The following is a 24,153-nucleotide window of genomic DNA, read 5'->3' as shown; positions in this document are numbered from 1 at the left end:
CTTTTTCACTACTTCGTCCCATGTCTATCTGGGTCTACCCCTTCCACAGGTTCCCTCCACAATTAGAGCATGGTACTTTATGCAGCTGTCCTCATCCATATGCATCACATGACCAAACCAATGTAATCTTCTCTCTTGCACACAACATCTGATGTCTCCTTAGTTTATAACAAATTCTGTTACACAGCCTGATATCCAGTTTCTTTGATTATGTCTGGTATAGTTTAATTCTTGAGTTACTACTTCTTACAAGTGATGCTAGAAATTGTTCCACTCTTTTTCAGCAGTAATTTAGTTTGTGCAGTGTATCCAAGCTTATTGCACAACATCATTGTCATTTGGTATTTTTATGTTTAAGAATTAGTATCAGGAATGTTGCAGTTTCTAGTGTCACATTCAAGCTAGTTTTGTTCATCCAAACTGAATTTAGTTTTTTTTTAATATGTATATGAGGCATTTAATTCATTGAAGTATTAGTTTAGCAAAGGCATGATCATTTTGTTCACCAGATTCAACTTATATGCTATTGGTAGGCAAGAGGTTCATCATACAAGTTGTATGATGTACTTACAAGAGGTTCATCTGTATACATATGTATCCTCATTGTTGTTGTTGTTGCCATCGTCATTATCATCATCAGTCCATTTTCCTCACTGGCATGAGCTCAACATTTTTGTTGAATCCATGGATTAGAGAACCATATCTTGCTCCTATGTCTCAGTTTTAACATAATTTCCATTGATGGATGCTCTTCTTAACACCGACAATCTTACAGAGTGTAAAAGTGCATTTTCTGTGAAAGCCTGGAACAGTTTGAATGGGCAACGATGCCCCACCCACCATATTCGCTGGATATTGCAGCATCTGATTATCATTTATTCCACAGTCTTCAAAATCATTTGGATAGGAAAAATATGAATTCTGCAGATGAGGTCAGAACAGTACTGGAGAAGTATTTTTCATCGTGGATAAGTATTACTCTTCTTGAAGCAAAGGAGGAAACCAACATCACTCTAACCTTGTGGAAGAGATTCCATATCATAGAAACAAATCACAGTGCAGCTGTAGAGCCAAGACATTTAAGCAATTTTTGAAGATTTCAATGGTTAAATCCTCTTCAGACATTGTTCTTCAGATTTTAGATAGCTTAGTGCACCTCCTTGATGGTTGGTGCATCTGGATTGCATGCACAGAGAATGATATCTGTAGAGTACATGTACAGCTGATTAGTAGAGGAATCATGATTGAATAGGTTCACAAAATGGTCATACCATTGACTGTGATCATCAGCTTTCACTATAACTGCCTTAAACATCAAGAAGTATTGGTCTTGTTGCCTTTCATGATTTATTCTAAAATCTGATACAGTTTTTGTGAGTCCTAAGAATAATATTATGTTCCATATCTTGAGTGGCAGTACATTAGAATTCATTGTGATAAGCATAGACAGAACAGATGATTTGCCTTCACAAGAGTTGATTGTGGCTCCACTACTTTATAACAAATTCTGTTACTCAGCCTGATATCCAGTTTCTTTGATTACGTCTGGTATAGTTTAATTCTTGAGTTACTACTTCTTACAAGTGATGCTAGAAATTGTTCCACTATTTTACAGCAGTAATTTGGTCTGTGCAGTGTATCCAAGCTACTGTGGTGGTTTTGCAATTCAAGTTGAAAGCATGTGGTCTGAATTACTATATTTTAGCTTCACAGTATATCATATTTTTGGTGACCTTTTACATGGTTTCTAACTTCAGAAGACATAAAATTTTGCTACCTGAGCTCTTTCATACTATGGTAAGATCAGCTGTTACATACACCACTGGCCCAGCAAGAATGAAGGAAACCTTCAATTTGAATGGTTTTGAAACCATTGTTCAAGTAATATATATTATGATTTTTTTACATTTTGTTTGGCATGGAGGATGGTGCTTAAATCAATCTTACTAATTGGCATGTTGCAGCAAAGTTTACTAAAATTTCCCCATAAGTGTAATGATCCTCATATGCAAATTTACTGTAATAACAAATAACAATAACAAAGGTGAATTTGAAACTAGTAAAAGTTAATATCATCATCGTCTAATGTCCGCTTTCCATGCTAGCATGGGTTAGACGATTTGACTGAGGACTGGTGGACCAGGTGGCTACACCAGGCTCCAGTCTGATTTGGCAGAGTTTCTTACAGCTGGATGCCCTTCCTAATGCCAACCACTCCGAGAGTGTAGTGGGTGCTTTTATGTGCCACCGGCACGAAGGCCAGTCAGGCAGTACTGGCAATGGCCACGCTCAAAATGGTGTATTTTACGTGCCACCTGCACAGGAGCCAGTCCATCGGCACTGGCAACATTACTATTAAACAATAGTACTAGAGAACAATGCTTAACCTTTGTTTTTCTTAGAACAGTGTTCTTCACAAACTGTTCTAATATCATCTGGTTATAATCCCCATCGTCCTCACTCAGACTAAAATGATCAAAAAAGTGCTTAGACACACATTCTCTCTCTTTCTCTCTCTCCCTGTCTCCCCCCTCTCTCTCTGAAAAGAGCCATCAATCTAAACACTATAGGATATCTACTTTTGGGGTAACCCTAACTCTAAAATAGAAATAATAACGTAGCTGTGAGAGAAGTAGTAGTAACAGTTAAAATCAATATGTGATAAAAAAATTGTTGAAACTGGTGGAAAGTAATGGAATGAAAATACAAATAATTAATTTTTTAATCTTGTTTATACAAAAAACATAATTATATTTTCACGAAAATGTGTAAAATAAATATACATTTGTGTTCTTGTGTTGGAGTACATAATATAAATATTATCACCAGTGACTAATTAATTCTGAGTATGTGCATACATGAATGCTTGTGTGCATATATACATATGATTTGTGTCTGCTCATGTAAACCTAATGATGTGTGTATATATATATATATATATACATACATATATACATACATACATATATATATATATATATATATATATATATATATATATATATATATATATATATATATATATATATATATACATATATACGTATATAAATATATATATATGTATTTATGTATATATATATGTATACATACACATATAACTTAATGTTTGTTTTTATGTTTAGTTGTAATACGGTTTCAAATTTTGCCACAAGGACAACTATTTGGGGGTGGGAGATGTGTCGATTACATTGATCCCAATGTTCAAACTGGTACTTAATTGATCAACCCTGAAAGAATGAAAGGTAAAGTTGACCTTGGCAGAATTTAAACTCAGAACGTAGTGATGAGCAAAATACCACTAAGCATTTAGTCCAGCATGCTAATGAGTCTGTGGGCTTACCACTTCAAATGTTTAGTTTTAATATTATACTAAAAAAGATAATTCTACATTAATCTGAGGGGTTACTCAGTACTTTTGTAGAGTACCAAATTTATTATTCTTAAACAAGAATAGTGTTAATAGTGACTCTGAAGTTTTGGCTAACACACACACACACACACACATTTATTTCTTAAACAAAAAATGTTGTTGATTGTGACTTCAATGTTTTGGTCAGCTAAGTCACTGAAAGACTGATGCATTACAGTTAGTCTTGCTTTTATATTGTCTCTGTTGAGTTAAAAATCATCTTTGGGTATGTGGGTTTGAGTGGGATGGGAATTAGGTTTTTATGGCTGGTTGTTATGGAAATATATCTTGAAAAAATTTTAATTGATTAAATTTAGTGTTATGTTATTGTCTAGTATTTATCCATGCATGTAGAACTTTGTAAACAAACCTGCAGGTATTTTTCTTCTGTTTAGTAGGCACAAAGTGCGACAATATTTTTGTCATTTTTGGTATTATGGGAGTCCGGTACTTAAGCCTTTAGTAATTGGGTGTGTCATCTTTTATTTCAAAAGGATGTAAGTAGGTAGTTAGTTTACATTGGTCCTGTCTTTACTTTGATGATATTTAAGGTTATTAGTTAGGTATGTTAAGGCTTTGTTAGTATAGAAAATTATTTCTCTGGTGCTTTGATGTTCACAAAAATATTTGAGTAAAGGTTGTATGTTTATATGTTTCTCTCAAGGTGTTCATTATTTTATAAGCAATTTAATTAGTATATAGGGATTTTAAACTTCCTGTATTATGGAGGTAGAGTTTGATTAATGTTTGTTTATAAAATTTCTGAAGTGGGATTGATATAGAAGGTATGTATAAAAATGGGAACAAAACTATAATATTTAAAAGCTTGTACATAGGAAAGAGATAGAATGGCTATGATTAGAATAACTTCGACCATACATCTGACTGGTCAGGGCTGATTTGGAGCTAAACAACAACTGCTTCATAACTGTCTTGAAGACATCTACTACCTCACCTTACTCCTCTTTGAAGTCATTATCTTCAGAATATAATCAATGTACACAGTTTATGACTCTGATAATCTTTCTGAGTCAATGCTGCTCATCACCTAATCACTGGACCTAATAACATAGCATTTATGCTGCACAGCAAATCACTGTGGCTTTGACTCACTCTTTGATATCACTAATTGATGTTCTACAGTATGACTTTATCTACTTACTCCTATACTTATAATTGCCTTTAAATTATTTATCTTAAAGGTGCAAATATCTTCATGTGAATATCATATATATATTTGTGTTTATCTGCTATACTTTTTGTGCATGCAAGAGTATACTCTGTGCACAGACTTTTATAGATATATATTTGTGTGTATACATGGGTGTGTGTGTGAAGGTGTATGTATATATGTAGTTGTGGGCAGGCCTCTTTAGTCTCCTGGCAACCAATATGGCATTTTCCCAGGGCTCATAGCAAATGAAATGACATTTGCCAAAGATACCACAAACTTCTAAACTATATGGCTATAAGTATTTTGTGTGTGTGTGTGGTATTCTTTTATTTGTTTTATTTGACTGCAGCCATGCTGGAGCACTGCATTTAGTCGAACAAATCAACTCCAGGACTTAATCTTTGTAAGCTTAGTACTTATTCTATCAGTGCCTTTTTGCCGAACCGCTAAGTTACGGGGACGTAAACACACCAGCATCGGTTGTCAAGCGGTGATGGTGGTAGTGGGGGTTAGACACAGTCACACAAGCATATACATACATACATACATATACCATGGGCTTCTTTCAGTTTCTGTCTACTAAATTCACTCACAAAGCTTTGGTCGACCCGAGCCTATAGTAGAAGACACTTGCCCAAGGTGTCACGCAGTGGGACTGAACTCTGCTAGGGAAGCAAGCTTCTTACCACACAGCCACGCTAGCGCCTATGTCCATTTATAATTACAATCATTTATATACTGTAGAGGTTGATATTGTTGTCCGTTTCTCTTGTCAACAAATTGTCTAGTAAGTTTATGCCTTCTTAGTTGCATGGAATAACGGATCTCATACTTGAAAAACGGGTAAGATTTAGCGTCAGAAATGGTATCTAGCTGTCAAACAGTACTCGGGGTAACTAATTCGTCCAACACACGCAAACGGAAAAATTGGCATAAAATGAAGGAACGTAAGTTTTGGTCTTACAACAAACTTCTCACGTCATGCAACTTCTTTAGACACAGAAATTTTCCAACTGGCAAATATTTGTATTATATCAATGTTAAAATTCTTATATATTAATTGCCCGTTAAAAATATGAAGACTCCTTAGAAATTGATAATTATTTAATGCAAAGCTTCATGATTTATAGGACTTTTATTTTGTTTTTCGTTTGGCTTAAATATCGAACGAACCTTTTTATTATACTTTATTTATTATGAAACCCATTGTTGTTTCAGCTGTCAAATGGTCTATTTAATACAATAATAATCTTATTTTCTAAGCTATTCCTTCGTATCACTTAATAATTAATTTCTTGAAAGTTTCTTTTCAAAGAACCATGTAATTCATACATCTTAGCAGCAAATTGTTTACTTTATTAGTATCTCTAAAACACCTCCCCTAGTCTCTACTAAATCATTGTGAACTCTTCTCGTGCGTGTTTATTTTGCTATGTGTACAGTGGTGCTTAATATTTACATATCTGTACATGTATGTTTCTGTGTGTGTGTGTGTGTAATATTAAAGTTATACAAGAATATATTCATGTGAAAGTATATATGCGTGCATGTCTGTGCGTATGTGTTTACATAAATATATGAGAAGTGAGCGATATATTTTATAGTTTATAATAAGGTAAACAGAGTTATATCCCTTATTTTAGAACGTATTAACCCTGACTTGCACTGTTTACATTTCTATACTTGAAGTTGTGATCTAGTAGAAATCGTTCGCGTGTTACACAAAATGCGTAGCAGCTTTTCGTTCAGCCCTTTAAGTTCCGAGTGCAAATACAAAGAGTTTGTGCATAATATATACAAACTAATTGCATTATAATTTTGTTCCTGTGGAGAAACTAATAATTTTTGTCGGTTTTAGATTCTGTAGACTATGTAGACTAGCTTGTGTATGACTCTCTCTGTCTCAAACACACACAAGCCCTTTTTCAGCCCCCACCCCCAGTTAATGGAAAGAAGTTATTCTCAGATCAGGAACTTGACTTCAATGGTTGCAACAGAATGGTCTCTGCAAAGGCACCAAAGAGGAAGTCTACTTTGTATTGTGTGTGAATATATTTATGTTCTTGTTAATATAATTGTCTTTGAGTTGAGCTTGCTTGAATTTATATATACCATCATTATCATCATCATTATTGTTTTAATGTTCACTTTTCTATGCTTGCATGGGTCAGACAGAATTTTCTTGAGGCAGATTCTCTACAGCTGGATGCCTTTCTTGTTTCCAACCCTCACCTGTTTCCAACCCTTACCTGTTTCCAAGCAAAGTAATATTTCTTCATAGCCACACCTAATTTCACGGTAGATTGGTAATGAAGGACACTTTTTATATGACAACTACCATGTGATGTCAATACAAGCAATCGGTAACACGTATGCATACACATATATGGTGTGTATACACACACACACACACACACACACACCCATGCATGTATATATATACACAACCAATCTTTCTCTGATGTCTTCACAGCTATACTACATTCAAAATTTACTTCCGTGTCGGTAAAATACACATACACACACATACACATGCACACATGTATGTTTATGTATATATATATTTTAATGTATATCTTTCTTCGATGAAATTATGCTCATAACATATAAATGCAAATTTAAAGCATAAATTTGTAATTTACCCATTTACTACTACTAATGGAAATGGCTATAAGAAGGAAAGATTACAAATTATTTAATAATAAATAATAATTATCTTAACTCTCTATTTTCTTTCCTTCATTTAACTGAACATAAACTTTATTCTATATATCTATGCTGTCAAGCTAAGTGCTTTATGGACATGAAACCTAGGGTAACCTCATAGACTGGCTATCGATGAAAATCTACTGTCACATCCCTAATATTATTATTATATATATATAACAATTGCAGCGGGGAAGGTTTTTATAAGCCATTTAAGAAACACACAAAAGCCGTCAGATTCACTTCAACATTTGAATTTAATTTGCCAAAATATTTTGTCGCTTTGAGACCGCGACCCATTCACTGACAAAATTCTGTGCTGCATCTCTGAATTTAGTCAGTGTACAGGTTGCGGTCTCAAAGCCACGAAAATATTTTGGCAAATTAAATTTAAATGTTGAAGTGAATCTAACAGTTTCTGTGTGTTTCTTAAATCGCTTATAAACATCTTCCATGCTGCAATTGTTTTCGTTCCAGCACACGATCTCAGATCTGGTCACTTGCTATGCAAGTACATCTCCGTAATATATATGTTTAACGGCGGTGCATCAACATGGCCTCAGCTCTGAGCTGAAACTACAGAAAAATAAATATATATCATCATCATCATCATCATCATTTAACGTTCGCTTTCCATGCTAGTATGGGTTGGACAATTTAACTGGGGACTGGCGAACCAGATAGCTACACCAAGCTCCAATCTGATCTGGCAGAGTTTCTACAGCTGGATGCCCTTCCTAACGCCAACCACTCTGAGAGTGTAGTGGGTGCTTTTTATGTGCCACCGGCATGAGGGTCAGTCCAGCGGTACTGGCAACGGCCACGCACAAATGGTGTTTTTTACATGCCACCTTCACAGTTTTCAGTCCAATGTGTTGTTCACATGCCACCAGCACGAGTGCCAGTAAGGCGAAGCTGGAAACGATTGCGCTCAAATGGTGCTTTTTACATGCCACCATCACAGAAGCAAGACCGCTGCTCTGGCAGTGACCTTGCTCGGATGATGCTGTTAGCACTCCACTAGCATGGGTGCCAGTCATCGAATTTGGTTCAGTTTCGATCTCACATGCCCCAACAGGTCTTCGCAAGTTGAGTTTAGTGTCCAATGAAGGAAGGTTGGCATGGGCGCCGGTCAACGAATTTGGTTCAATTTTTGATTTTGATTTCACTTGCCTCAACAGGTCTTCACAAGCACGGTTTAGTGTCCAAAGAAGGAAAGGTACGCATAAGTGGGCTGGCTATACCCCTGGTAAAGGCCACGGGTTATGGTCTCACTTGTCTTGCTGGGTCTTCTCACGCACAGCATATTTCCAAAGGTCTTGGTCACAAGTCATTGTTTCAGTGAGGCCTAATGTTCAAAGGTCGTGCTTCACCACCTCATCCCAGGTCTTCCTCTTCCACAGGTACCCTCAACTGCAAGACTGTGGCACTTTTTCACACAGCTATCCTCGTTCATTCTCACCAAATGACCATACCAGTGCAATCATCTCTCTTGTGCATCACAACTGATGCGTCTTAGGTCCAACTTTTCTCTTAAGGTACTTATATCCTGTCGAGTATGCACACTGACATTACACATCCATCGAAGCATACTGGCTTCATTCCTTTCGAGCTTATGCATGTCCTCAGCAGTCATGGCTATCATCATAATCATCATCATCGTTTAATATCCACTTTCCATCTTATCTTAGCATTGGTTGGATGGTTTGACTGAGGCTCCAATCTGATACGGCAATGTTTCTATATGTGGATGCCCTTCCTAATACCAACCACTCCAAGTGTGTAGTGGGTGCCTTTTATGTGTCACCAAGACAAGAGCCAATCAGAGGGCACTGGCATTGACAAATGCAGACACACAAAAATATACACACACATACATATACATATATACGATGGGATTCTTTCAGTTTCTGTCTACCAAATCCTCTCACAAGGCTTTGGTTGGCCTGAGGCTATAGTAGAAGACACTTGCTCAAGGTGTTCCGCAGTGGGACTGAACCTGGAACCATGTGGTTTGTAAGCAAGCTACTTACCACACAACCACTCCTACGCCTACTATATATATAAATAAAATTACCTTAGTTGAGTCTGCCAGTAAAGTATTATCAGCCATTGAAAAGAACTGTGGAGAATGTACTTAGAGAACTCGTCCATGAATCTTGAGAATTTTACCCACCCTACATGCATATAATTAAATACTACTCTACATGTGTAGAAAAACCTATTAATTAGCTTATTCTATCTCTGAATATGAACATAATTAATGGCCATAAAATTTTTTAAATAATCTCCTATTTTATCACACAAGAGCATGTACAATAAGCCTGTACATGATTAATAGAAATCAGGAATCCATACACCATATGACAATCGCACTTGTTTTCTCTGAAATTTCAAAAATAGAAAATAAAATACGAATAATATTAATGCAAAGATCTTTTTTTCACCCTAACTCTAAACCAACCTCATATAAAAGTTTATATTTGTTTATTATATGATAAAAAATATTTATTGTTTGGAATAAATTTGTTGGATAAATATGTAATATTGTTGTTAGATCAATATTGTTGTTGGAACAATATTTAAAAGAATTGAAATTTATGTAGGAAAATCAAATCAAAGAATTAAAACATAGCTATATCATATTTTCTCATTGAGAACATTTTGTAAATTTAACCCATGCTAGCATGGAAAGCGGATGTTAAACGACGACGACGACGACTAATTTATAGTGTGTCTTATGAAGTGAAAATAGTTCTAACTTAATAAAAAAGAATAATAGTTAAATTCAGGTGAGATACAGCTATTTGATCAAAAAATATTTAAGGTGAGATACAGCTGTCTGATCAAAAATATTTTCTGGTACTATAAGTTGGCAACAGGATAATAATTTCTTTGAATTTCTCAACATTACAAAGATCAGTTGGAACTTGTTGATCTGAGAATATATTTCCTTGTTCCATAAGATCTATAATTAAAGGCATTATAGTCCAGCCGTGACTATTATATCATCTATTCAAGCCTAATGTGTCTAAGATTACATTATCTGATGTATTTTACTTCTGAAAAAAAAGAAGTCAGCAAGTTATAGTTGAAGGTGGTTTGGCTGGAGTTTCTTAGCTGGTCAAACGACCACATATAAGTTCATTCATTGGCTTGTCAATAGTATTTAAGTTACAAGGCAGCAAGCTGGAAGAAATGTTAGCATGCCGGACGAAATGCTTAGTGGTATTTCGCCTATACGTTCTGAGTTCAAATTCCGCCGAGGTCGACTTTGTATTTCATCCTTTCAGGGTCGATAAATTAAGTACCAGTTGCATACCGGGGTCAATCTAATCGACTGGTCCCCTCCCCAAAACTTTTGGGCCTTGTGCCTAGAGTAGAAAAGAATAGTATTTAAGTTATTGGTATTGTTCAGCCTCAGGTCATTCCTGATCCAGCAGAACTATGGTTTAAGGCATACCAGCTGTGACAATACCGTTCTGTTTCCTTTTTCTTTTTTGAGACATAATGCATCTAGAATTACATTCTTCTATGTGTCCTTCTTATCAAGACAAACAATACTGATTTAAGGGAAATATGGTTGCTATTTCTAGAAGGTCTTGCAACTGTGTAGAGGCAGCTAAGTTGTCATAAGATATTCCAGATTTGCCAGACTTTCTCCATCCTATTCTTATTCTAGAGATTACACTTTCTGCACATCCTCCCCCACCACTAATTAGGTCCCTAAGGTAGCAGAAATTGTCCACTACCTCTGAAGAGCCTCCAGGGCATATATATATATCATATGATATCATTATCATCATCATTTAATACCTGTCTTCCATGTTAGCATGGGTTGGAATATATATGTACACACACACACACACACACACACATACACACACACACACACACACAAACACACACAATTAAATTTGGACTGGAATTGAGGCATTTAAAAGATAATCATAATGAAGTTGCATACTCTAAAAAAGATCTTAAATCTAATAACATAAATCTTCACTAACAAAAAGTTCTACAGAAGCATTCCATTAGTTAATAACTCTAATCAGTGAACCCACGTTTATGAATTAAACATTTTGTGGATATATCTAGAAATTACTTGTTTTTCATACTTATTAGTTTTATGTTGACATTCATTTACTAATTTAGTATGTCTAAATTAAGGGAAGGGTCTAAAAAGATATAGAAAAATTCAGCAGTATCAACTGAACTAAATAAAAATTTATATTTCATTTCTTATTTGTTTATTAGTGAACTTAATCTCAAACATTTATAATTATGTTTAGCTTACAACCTATCTTCAGTCATTCATTATAATTATGATTTAGTAAAAATGATAATTATAACAAACGGATGCTTTGCAAATAAAATGTTTAAATAGATTTCTTGAACTGCTATACACAAAATGGTTCATGATTGCATAGACTGGTTCACTTTTGTATAGAAATTATTGTAAGAATTAATTGCAAAGTTGAATACGTTTCTTCCATTAAATAAACGATAATGAGATGGAGAAGTAACCCTAAGTGTTATTAACTTTGAAAGGATGGAACAATGGTACACAAATTCTATAATTATGGCATGACTGTTATCATGCCCAATGCAAAATGAAAGGAAAAGGAAATAAGAGTCAATTCTACATTTCATCTAAGACTGAAACACATTTTAGAGTATATCTTAATTGCTATATCATTGATCTGTATGTGATATTATTTTAAAATTACATATCAGTTGTATATGATTTTTATATTCTATGGTATTTATATTGTTAGGGATAGAACAATAAACAAAATTTATATGGGTTCTAAAAAATTTTGCTTATAAATCACAAGAAAAATTATAGAAGTGTAAAATTTGAGATTGTTTTCATTTCATTAGAAATCATTCAAACAATCCCATGCTGCTATATTCTTCCAAATACTTGAAGATTTTATATTACTTGCCATTTATCATACCTTAACTAAGTGTAAGAAATATGAGTCCAATATCTTACTAATCAAAATTTCTCTTAAGTAATTATCAGAATATCTACGCATTCAGAACTATCTTTAATGAAGTTGATTAAATATTTAAAGAATTCATCTTACCGTGGCAATACATATGCATGTCTGCAGGCATACATGTGCTATTTTAAAAATGGCATTTTTAAGATAGCTCAGGCTTTGATATAGTACTTTTAAAGATAGACATGGGCTTTGCTATATGGAGATTATGTAATCTGTAATGTATATTTCATTATGTGAATAAGGAAGTAAATTATAAAATACATATAGCTGAGGGAGTAACTGACAGAGAAAGGGCTGAATATAGTATAGGGAGTAACTGACAGAGAAAGGCACAAAGGATTTGACTGGAAAATTTTATAGTTGTTGATTGGTACCTGTCTATTATGATTAAATATACAAGGTGGGGGGTACGCAAAAGCAACTGGAAATTTGCAATATTATTTTATTCGCTTAGTTTTACATGTTTACACTTTTATCGCCTTCAAAGTATTCTCCATTTGAAGCAATGCATCAGTCCAGATGCATTTTCTACTGTTTGAAGGAGTGTTAGGAGTGTTAGGCTTCCAGCCATAAAATCCCTGCCAAAACAGACACAATAGCCTTGGGTAGAGTTTCCACCTGGCTGGCTCCTGTCAACTGTCCTACCCATGCATGCATGGAAGATGGATGTTAAACCATGATGATGATGATGCTCTATCCATCTCTCTCTCTCTGTATATATATATATAAGTAATACAGAATGGGACAAGAACGCAAAACATCAAGACAGTTAGGTGATACAAGAAAGGGACAAAACATCCAGATAGACGATACAAAGAAAACGCGAACAGGTCATTCAAAGTTTTCTCTCTTCAGTCGAGATCCAAATTACCTTTGCAATTTCGGTTGGTTATTATATATATATATATATATATATATATATATATATATATATGTATGTATGTATTTCCTCACTATGGATTACTATTTAACCATTCTCTCTGACCTTGGATTTGCCTAAAGAATACCCAATCTAATTGGATTTAACTGGATTTCTCCTCCCTGTGTAGATGTAATGAACCACAGTAACTATCATTGATGAGGAACTTTCTTTCACTGTCACCTATGTTTAACCTATCTCTCTTCGATTACGGCATACTTAGCATATGGAATCTTCATTTAACATGATGTTCCAATAGCTGGGATATTCTAGAAACAGTTGTCAGAGATTATCCGAATCTTTATTATGTAGCTAAATTAAATGTCCTTATCAAGTCTTGCCAATTTGTTTGCCTTTTCTTTTCTATTTTAAACTGTAACTACCAACTCAAGGGGAACCCACTTTTAGGTGCTTTGGATAAGGGAGTCCTAAAATCACACCTTCAACTGCAGTTCAAACTGGAATTTTAGTGGCATACCTATTTGAGCAGTCAGAGCACGTACCTATTAGTTTGAATCACCCTGATGAAAGCTCCCCATCTCTATCTCTCTCTCTCTCTCTCTCTTTCTCTCTCTCTCTCTCTCTCTCTCTCTCTCTCTATATATATATATATATATATATATATATATATAGAGAGAGAGAGAGAGAGAGAGAGAGAGAGAGAGAGAAAGAAAAAGATAAATAGATAGACAGACAGATGTATATTGTTGTTTGAGCATGTGGCTATAAAATAAATAGTAAATCTCTTATATGTTTACAATTAAGTATCTACTTTCCCCTCATTAGTTCTTTATAACCATTTAAGTACATGTGTTTGTGAGTGTGCAATGAGGCCATTTTATTGCTTTAGGTAGAGGTATACTACATGTATTTTAATCAAAATATCAATTTTCTGACTATATTGCCATTGAAATATATAATTAATCCACAAATGTAGTAATAATTCATTAATGAAACTGATTTAGGTTATTTAATTTAAATAATTGACATTTATATTCTATGTCAGAACATATAAATTAGATTATATAAATTAATTTCTGTAATGAAAATATGACCAATAATTAGAAAGAATGAGATGATCAAATGGTGAAAATGTCAAATGGTTAAATGCAAGCTTTGTCAGAAAGAAGCAATAAATGCAAAAATATCATATGATAATACATAATGAATTGACTTGTAATATTATCAATATAATTTAGTTCCACCTATTTAACGAAATATTATTTTCAATTTATTATTATCATTATTATTATTATTATTATTGTTATCATTTTATTATTATTATTATTATTTGATAGTTTAATTTAATTTAAATATTATTTAGTTCATATAACCATACACACACATAACAACAAACTTTCATAAATATAAAATATTAAACTAATTTCATAATCAGTCACAAATTATTGTTAAATTTATAAATTTACATCTCTTGAAAGACTAAGACTGTTGTCATATTTTATAAAATGCAAAGGAAAAAAATGGTGCAATAATTTTGCATAAAAGGTGCTTGTGATAAAGAAAGAAATTTGCTATGCTAAATTATGTTTTAATGGAAATTCTTCCAAAAGAAATTGTTAATTTTATTTATACCAAATAGAATTAGTTAGCAGAATATATTTACTACTTAATTCTAGTTTTATATTATGGCTATCTAAATATAATTACCATCTTTATTATTTCTTCAGATCATATTATTTAATGGAATAAATGGCATTTAAGTAATTCAAAAATATTACAGTAATATTTGCACATGCTTGATATTTTATCAAAATATATGTCATAAAGTTTTTTTCCATGCTTCAGTTCGGTTTACAATTTCTTTTTCATTTTTTTTTTTTCGTTTGACAAAAATATTTTAAAATTCTTAATAGTATGGAATATAAATTGAGGACATTTACAAGCAAAAATGAATATGAAAATTACATAAGAAAACATGAAGTGGATTTAATGAAAGAATGCTGTAAAGTTTGTTATAAATAAAAAAGATATAAGAATCCTGCCATGAATGATAAACATAAGACAACTTCACATACCTTTCAGCAATTCAGGAAATTAATGGTCACCAACAATTAGTTCATACAAGGAATGTGTATATAATTTACAAATAGATTATTTGGAGATAGCATAAAGTATTATTTACATATTTAATTGATACATACATACGGTATACATACTCATACATATGCGGGTATACAGTTACATATATACATATAAATGCACATATATGTGTATATAAATGTGTGTGTTTATATGTATGTATGCATGTATGTGTGTGTGTATGTATGTGTGTGTATATATGTATATACATTTACACACATACATACAAACACATGGATGCACACACACATGCACACACACATATTATGCATTTTCAGAATAACGTGTAAAAATATCACTGCAATAAATGACATATCTTTATGTCTTATGATTCACAGGTGAAAAATTCTTTAACTAATTTGACACTATATAAAGAGATAGAAAGCAAACAATTGTATCATGTGATTATTAATCTAACCCATTAGGTTCTATATTCAACCATTTATATAAGTGATGGCAAATGAACTCTTTGCTGAAGAGATGTTTGTATACATGATTTTTCATTTAAAACACCATGCCTTTCATGCTTCTTAATCTGAAGCTTAATTGTATAGCATATGTACTACTGTCTTGCCTTCTGGATCACACCAAACATATGAAACAGATTTACTATCACAGTGTCCATCATAGTGATGTATGACTAATATTTTTAGACAAATAAACAAATGAGAACTTTCTTTAGACAATTAGTAAAATCAAATTTTCAGAAATTCCTCTATATCTAACGTTTGATTTTAAAAAAAAACATAATTTTGAAAGCATTTAGTAAGAATTTAAATTCATCAAGCACTGCTGTTGTTGGATATATGAAAAAAATATCAGGGAAATAATGTCTAGTATACAATTTCTAATTAGTATACACTGTGAGATTTTTCTGATAAGAAACTGAAGCTTATATAAGAACAACATCTTTCTGAATTTAATGAAAAATTCACAAATTTAGATAAGTTTGAATGCCATGGAGAGATGAACTAAATGATGTTTGATCACTACTAGTTTTCTCAGAATCTGATTTTTTAAAATTAACAATGAAATATCAGCCAATGAAATAGCCATTGAAATATATTTATGACTGAATGAGAAAATGCAAATTATCAGAATTATCAGAGTGACTGAAATATACAGAGTAAAGTGTTAAATTTACAAAATTGGAGATGATACATAAACATAAAATTGAAGATATGATATAAAATTTGATCTTTAATTGTGAATATTAATGAATAAATTTCTACTTTAAATTCCTCCTAGATAGATAGTTGTCGTAGAAATAAAATAAAAACATCAAGCAACTGGGGTAATGAATAATTTTGTGCATACTTTCAGCAGTCACAAATGTAGAAACACAGATATTGTTTTGAGTTGAGTTGGGGTGCTAGATTCCCTTGTTCGAAAATATAAGTACACAGATCGTGATGTATAACCAGCTGGAGATAATGTCTCCAGGGGCTAAATTACAGCAACATTCGTCCTAAACCAGGACTGCTATGTTATGTTGGCAAACAATCTTTACTACAAAATACTGTTGCTGAATATCTCACTTTGGGAGATTTAAAAATAGTAATTTACAAATGTAGATGTTTATGAGATCATATGATTGACTTGGAGGTCCTACATAGAACCACACAGCACTGAGTAACAAAGCAACAATATTCAAAGCCCAGTTTCAGTGGTCTGATAATATCAGTTGCTGGGGCAAAAAAAGATTTTCTAAGATGAGGTTAAGTGATAGCAGTTAATCTGTTTAACAGCACAGCCTCACACTTGTATACCTTTGGTGGAGTTCACTATGCTGCAAAAATTTAGGTCAAGAGGATAATTTCTTCTCACCAATCTCAGACAGTTGAGGAAATATCATGAGCATTATCCTTCCTTTTCTGACTAAGCCATAAAAATGCCAGACAGATGTACTTTGTTCAGTATGACCAGAACAACTGGTGTGCAAACTGCACTACTCTCATCAAAAGATGCTGTTGGTGTTTGATTTCTATAACCACATGCATATCCATTGTTACAAGTCACCTAAAAGGAGGAGAGGAATTGAAGGAACAAGAAGAACTAGAAGATTAAATAACTATGTGTACAATGTCCTAGCATCAAATTAGCTTATATGTTCCGAGTTATGAATAAAGCCAAGTTCTTATTAAAGAAGTCAGTACTTTTTATTACACATTAGTATTCATAAAAATGCTATACACACACACACACGCATGTGCGTACACACACACACACACACACACACACACACACACACACACACACATACACACACACATACACACACTTACATACATGCACATATATATGTACATACATGTATAGTGTATATGGGTGAATATGCACATGAAAATATTTTAGAAAAGCAAAATTGCTCTCAGGAACAACTTATGGAAAATTTAAATTTCTTTCAAAAGCTTTGGTTAATTTTTCAGTCAATCATCCATTATGCATTTTACTACCAGAGCCATTCTACTCCTTCAGTTGCATTAAAGTGTAATATTTAATTACTATCATTTTTGCCATCTTTATTTTTTTCAAGTGGCTCTCTTTAAATGCGTGAAGTGTTTATATTTGAGGGTGCTACATCACTAATTCCAAAACAGACACACCAATATACATAGATATTTTGAAGAGATATTTCAATATATTAACCACAGACATGAAAACAAGGACAACAACAGCAACATACTATATTTCAGAAGAGCAAAGGCTATGAGTCTGCTTTAAATAACTGACTAAATAAAGGTCAGCAAGAAAATTATTCTGAAGAAATGAGTTTAAATAATAAAATATTCCCATTTACATCCAGCACAAAAATTAAATATAACAAAATCAAAGATTATTATTTAAAAATTACAAACAGTTACTGAACCTAGAATTATATTTGAAACTAAAATTATTCATTGGTTCCTTGATATGGCCTTCATTTTACACAAATAATATTTGCATTCTCTCAAGTTACAACTTGAAGATGTTTTGTGTAAAGATCAACTGATTGAATATTGTTTATCTCTATTGTTCTCTGTTGTTTGCTAATCATTTCTTTAATAATGAAGCTTGAAAATAATTAAACACCAAGTAGACTTTCTAAAATTACCTCCTTGACCTTCCATAATAGAATATAATGTAATAATCAAGAGTTGTTGCTCATTAGGCTCTTTCAAAGTCATGATTTACCTTACATTAATAAAACTTGTTGCTGCATGATAAGGCACCTGTAAAATAGCATACCTTACATACACATGATTAATTCACAGAAAGAATGCCAGGTAAAAGAAGAAAAGAATGTTTAAAGTAGTTTGGATAATGATATGTATTAGTGAAAAAGAAGAAAAACCAAAAGAAAAATGGCAGAAACCGTTCTTTACATTCAGTTTCCAAATGTAGAGAATGAACAGAATCAGTGTATTAGAAATAAATAGCAACTGTGACTATATAAAAAAATCTTATATCTTGACTTTGCTATAAACTGAAATATCATTACTATATAAGGCATCTACACAATATAAAGGTTAGAGAGTGTAAGCATTGTTGTATGGTTAAGAAGTTCCCTCCACAACCATGGGATTGTTGATTTGATCTCACCAGTGTGGTTTATTTTTCTTCTTTCTTTTGGAGGGTAAATGTCTTATACTCTAGTCTTGTGTTGACTAATACTGTTTATATCAATATTGTGTTTGAACACACATGAACAGGAATTCACAGGAGTATCATTGTCTGATTGATCTATCTACTCTTATTTTTCCATGTCTACATTGTACTTTATATCTTACAAGAACAAGGAAATTAAATGCCAAACAAAGTACTAGGGTCATAATAATTGACTAAATTCCTTTAAAATGGTGCCCCAGTAAGCTGCAATCAAATGACTGAAGCTAGTAAAGGAAAGATTAAAGAAATAAAATAAAAGAAGTTCACTTGAAGTATTAAGCATGTAATGAAGTGATATTTAAATCATTTTCAAGTTACAGTATATTAATTGTATTTCCTTACTATGCATAATAGACAATAAACTGAAAAAGATTATACAAAACATTGCTTTTTATTTTTAATTTAAATCATATATTTTAATTTATATATATATTTAATAAATAAATCAAAAACTCAATGTTGATTTTCAGAATCACTAATCAAATCTCCAAAATATCTGTACACTCTAAATTGTAAAAGTGTTGTCCCAACATTATTTGAACATATTTCTCTTTTGTAAAAGAAAAAATGGTCATTTATTTAAGTAGCATATTATAAAAGAGAATTGCAAATAATCTACTTACTACTTCTCTATAGATGAAGACATTGAGATTAGCAGAATAGCAATCAAAACTACTGAAAATCATTAGTAAAATGGTGATGAGTTCATAGAATTTACCAAGAAATTTAAGAAAAATAAGACAAGATGTTGAAATATTATTGGAAAGAAAAAGAAAATACGATTGAATTATAAAATACTTCTGTTGTAAATTGTAATTGTGTAATGTTTAGAATCAGCTGTTTATCACAGATATCAGATTGACTAGCAATAAAAAGGATTTAGCTTAAATTGAAATCAAGGCATAAATATGATTTCCAACTAATTCTCTAATCTTGTTTCTAAATCCAAGTTATTGCAGACTTTGTGTAAACCATAGACCATGTTAGGCTGATAGTGTTAGTGATGATCATGATAATGAAGATCAGGATGATGGATGTAGTGTTGATGATGATGATAACAGTGGTGGTAGGGGAGATGATGGTATTGTTGGAGAAGAGGCATCATTCATAAAATTATTTTAACTTTTGTAAATTATTTCACTTGTTTTCTGTTCAATAAGATAGTGTACTAGGTTATAAGTGTTACAGGTCACATGCTACCTGTTTTTATATGTTACTACACTAACAGTGTCACATATTACTACCTTACCAGTGTCACATATCTTTACATTGACTGTGTTTTATGTTACCACACCAATAGTGTTACTAGGTAAACAGTATCACATGTTACATGTTACCTTACTAACATTGTGAGATGTTCGTACTCTTGCAATGTGACTCATTATTATTGATGGGTCTTCTGTAGGTAACAATTGCATTCAGTTATTTGATAATTAGATGTTTGATTCATCAAATTAACTTCAAAGTGACTGAGTATTAGACAGACACATGTACCTTTAATGTAACTCTCAAATGTAACCAGTGTTATACACTATGTGTTAAGGTTGGTCTATTGATATAAGTACAGTCTGTCCATAGGCTTCTACATGGTTTCCATCTACCAAATTTTACTTACAAGCCTTGTGAGTAAAAGGCTATGCTAAAGACAAATATTCAAGATGCCAAACAGTAGGATCAAACCTGAAACTTTGTCATTGCAAAGAAAACTTACCTTCTCAGCATTGCCTGCATCTGCAATGTTATTTTACTAATAGTGTCATAAGTTATTATACTAACATTCTGAGTGGCTAGCCAATAAGGATGTCTCTACATGGTTCCTCAACATGCTACAATGGCAGCCAAATTTCTTTTAAATCAAATCCTAAAATACTGAAATTCTAGTAAATAAAACTGCAAATGACTAAGTCTTTCATTTTTGGCCAGAAGTAGTCAATATTTAAACTAGTTAGTTTAGTGTTAGCATATTTTTACACAGAAAGCATTACTCGGTTAACTAGAAATAATCATGTAGTGAAGGAAAAAAAAAAACATTAATCAGTAACTTATATTATTGAAATTATTTCAGCAAGTACAGGTGGGAGGGACAGCAACTTTGTATGTGCTGTGATTTTTCTTACCCCATCAGTGACACACAGACTTTACTATACTTGCTGAATAAGTTACGAAAATATTGCAAAACTTTTGACTCGACACAATAATTATGGCTAAAAGAAATAAAGAAATGTAGTCATGAGCCAGCTATTATTGATGTCAAAAAGTAAAATATCTTCTACTAATTCAGTTGGTCTTTTACTTTTTTGTTTCAAATGCCAAACTTGAAAAAAACCTTACTGGATTTACTGAACAGCATCCTGACTCTGTACTACTTCTTCATCCTCATCACTACTGTTACCACTCCATCACCAACGGAGGAAAAGTATTGACACACATTGATCATCTACAAGAAGACCAGATCATCAGTGGTGTCCTGCCAACCAACAGATTTACAGAATTCTTATTAAACCTACTGAAGATGCTAAGAGATTTGGCTGCTTTTTCTAGAAGTATGAATGGCCATTTTGAGACTCTTTCATTCATTTGGTTGTGATATAATTTGTGTTCCAACTTAATCAGAGATGGTTATGTGGGTTGGTTCTGAGGAAATATGTAAAACGCTTGTACACATCAGAAGTTCTTAAAGTCAGAAATGTTTCGATTTTGTGGAACTGAATCAGTATTAAGAACTGTTGTGAACGTGTTTACATGAGAGAGAGAGAGAGAGAGAGAGAGAGAGAGAGAGATTAAATTGCTATTTGATGCATAGTTATTCAAACTTAGGGAGAAAATGATGGTGCTCTTAGATATGATACTAGGATGGGGAGGGAAATGATGATGAGGACAGTGACAATGATGATGGCAATGACAACAACAATGATGGCAATGTTGGTGCTGGTGGTGGTGGTGATGGGAGCCAAGTTGACAATCATTCTGAAATAGCAAGCAAGATTTCTGTAAGAAGCATATGAAATTTGGAGCCAAATCAAGCTGTTTAAAATGATAATATATTTTACTCCTACTAAATGTATTGAAAATGAATTTTCTGTTTGTCCACTTACTTGTATATATATATATATATATATATATATATATATATATATACACACACACACACACACACACATACATATATGTGTGTGTGTGTATGTATATGTATATATGTATATATACATGAGTGAGTGTGTGTATGTGTGCAGGTGTTTATGAATATGAATGTATCGTGTCATATTTTTCCTTTATGCCACTGATCGTATGCTATCATGCATCTATTAATGATCTATTATTCAATCTTTTAATAATATTTCATCATCTTGAATATATATATATATCGTTATAAAACAATAATAAGGTTATCTGAAATAAAATAGATATATATGAATATATTATTGATTAATTTGATTAAGCATAAAGCCATTGAGCAAAGAGAGAGAGGGTTAGAGAAAGATATGATGATAAGTTTTTGTACAGTAGATTTAGCTCCTTAAGGGAAGCTTTTTTTTTCACTCAGATTGAAATTGGTATATGAGAAGCTGGAACTGACTCTAAAATCTTATTTTGATTTCCTGTATTTTGTACACTGAACCTTTTCAAGGACCATATTAGCAGAAAACATGCATAATAATGGCTAGTGTTACATATTAAAATGATCTCATGAAAGTGACAGAGACAAGGTGAGGAAACATAGTATTTTAATCTAGCTTTAAAAAAGCTATTAAAAAAAATCCTTAATACAGTTTTGTTTTTCTGACCTCTAAAATACTTTGTCTTGAATTAAAATGAGTTATTCTAAATAATTTCCATTGAGTGTACTTGTCCTTGGTAGCCAAAGTAATTCTAGATTTGTGTGGTTCTTTGATTGGCCCCAGTTAGCTCTCCTCTATAGGGATATCTCAGTTCATTCCTTTTGTATACTTTTGTTTCTGTGCCTAGTTTCCTGTTTTTTTTTTGTCATTAATTCTGTGAAAATACTCACCATTCTTTTAATTCATCCTTTTAATGTTCTCTCGTCAATCGTTCTAGTGGCAAATAAAATATTATTATCACTATTGTTGTTGTTATTTATTATTATTTTGCTGAGATAGTAAAATGCTACTCAAGATATTGTTTGCTATCTACATGAAAGTCATACTGTTCTGAATTCCAATTACACATGACTGGCTTAATTCTCCTCCCTCTGATATTGGTAAAACAGTTATGAGCAATAAACCTGCAAAGCTGGCCTTATACTTACTCAAAAGTAATCATTACTATTTTATTTTCACTTTTTCTTTTTTTTTACTTTTATTTTACAGTAGTTTTGAGGATAAAAAAATCTAATGGAATAAAAGATGCTTTTTCTGATTCAAGTGCACACAATACTTTTCATTCCAAGAAGGAAAGAATTACAAAAAAAGTGAAAAAAGAAGGAAAAGAAGAAGAAGAAGAAGAAGAAGAAGAAGAAGAAGAAGAAGAAGAAGAAGAAGAAGAAGAGGAAAGAGGCAGAGGAGGAAGAAGAAAAGAAACTGGAGGAGGAGGAGGAAGAGAAGAAGAAGAAGAAAAATAAGATGAAGAAGAAGATGAAGTGGAATAGAACATTTTAGACTTTCTCCAATAATTTCAAATTGAGAACAACCTGTGGCAGGAGGATTAAGCACAAACTGAAAAAGGAAATGATGCAACCATGCTAACTACGAACTAATAATAATAATAATAATAATAATAATAATAATAATAATTGTAATAATAATAATTAAGAAGTCCTTGATTTTGATATTTAACATTCTGAAATATAGCAGAAAAAAAAAAAAGAACACGAAGTTTGCTCTGTGTAATATAGTACGTAAAAATATTGAAAGTAAATCTGAGAAAATATCACTGAACACTGACAGCTTTCTTTCTATCTCACTAAGTTAATTACCCTTGCCTTAGTACTGTTTTTAAAATTGGAGATCTGAAGTAGGTGAGTTTACTGATATATTTAAAAATTTTTCTTTTTTATATTACTGTTAGGTAATAATAGTGTCATTGGTTCCAGGTTTCCAATGGTGGTGAAAGTGATAAGAGAGTGTCTGTGACTCAGTACAGAATAAGTTTCTCAAGGGACTTGTCAAGCACTGATTTTTCATTTCCTCACAGAATTTTGGATCATTTACTGATTTTACACCAG

General features: G+C 32.5%; 1 protein-coding gene and 1 long non-coding RNA gene across 27 annotated transcripts in view; one reads left to right on the top strand and one right to left on the bottom strand.

Moving 5' to 3' along the window:
- LOC106874330 (uncharacterized) overlaps window positions 1-24,153 on the bottom strand; it is a 902,231-nt gene that overhangs the window by 47,432 nt on the left and 830,646 nt on the right. The gene's annotated exons all lie outside the window — the stretch shown is intronic.
- Window positions 6,501-23,690, top strand: LOC149137259 (uncharacterized). The gene is made up of 2 exons (XR_016240794.1): window positions 6,501-6,627; window positions 23,300-23,690. It is a non-coding gene; the product is annotated as an uncharacterized LOC149137259 (long non-coding RNA).

The sequence above is a fragment of the Octopus bimaculoides genome, chromosome 2, assembly GCF_046866305.1.
Source record: "Octopus bimaculoides isolate indiv1 chromosome 2, ASM4686630v1, whole genome shotgun sequence".
NCBI classification, from domain to species: Eukaryota; Metazoa; Mollusca; class Cephalopoda; order Octopoda; family Octopodidae; genus Octopus; species Octopus bimaculoides.
The sequence above is the reverse complement of the archived record's forward strand: the minus strand, read 5'-3'. Positions and strand labels throughout refer to the sequence as shown.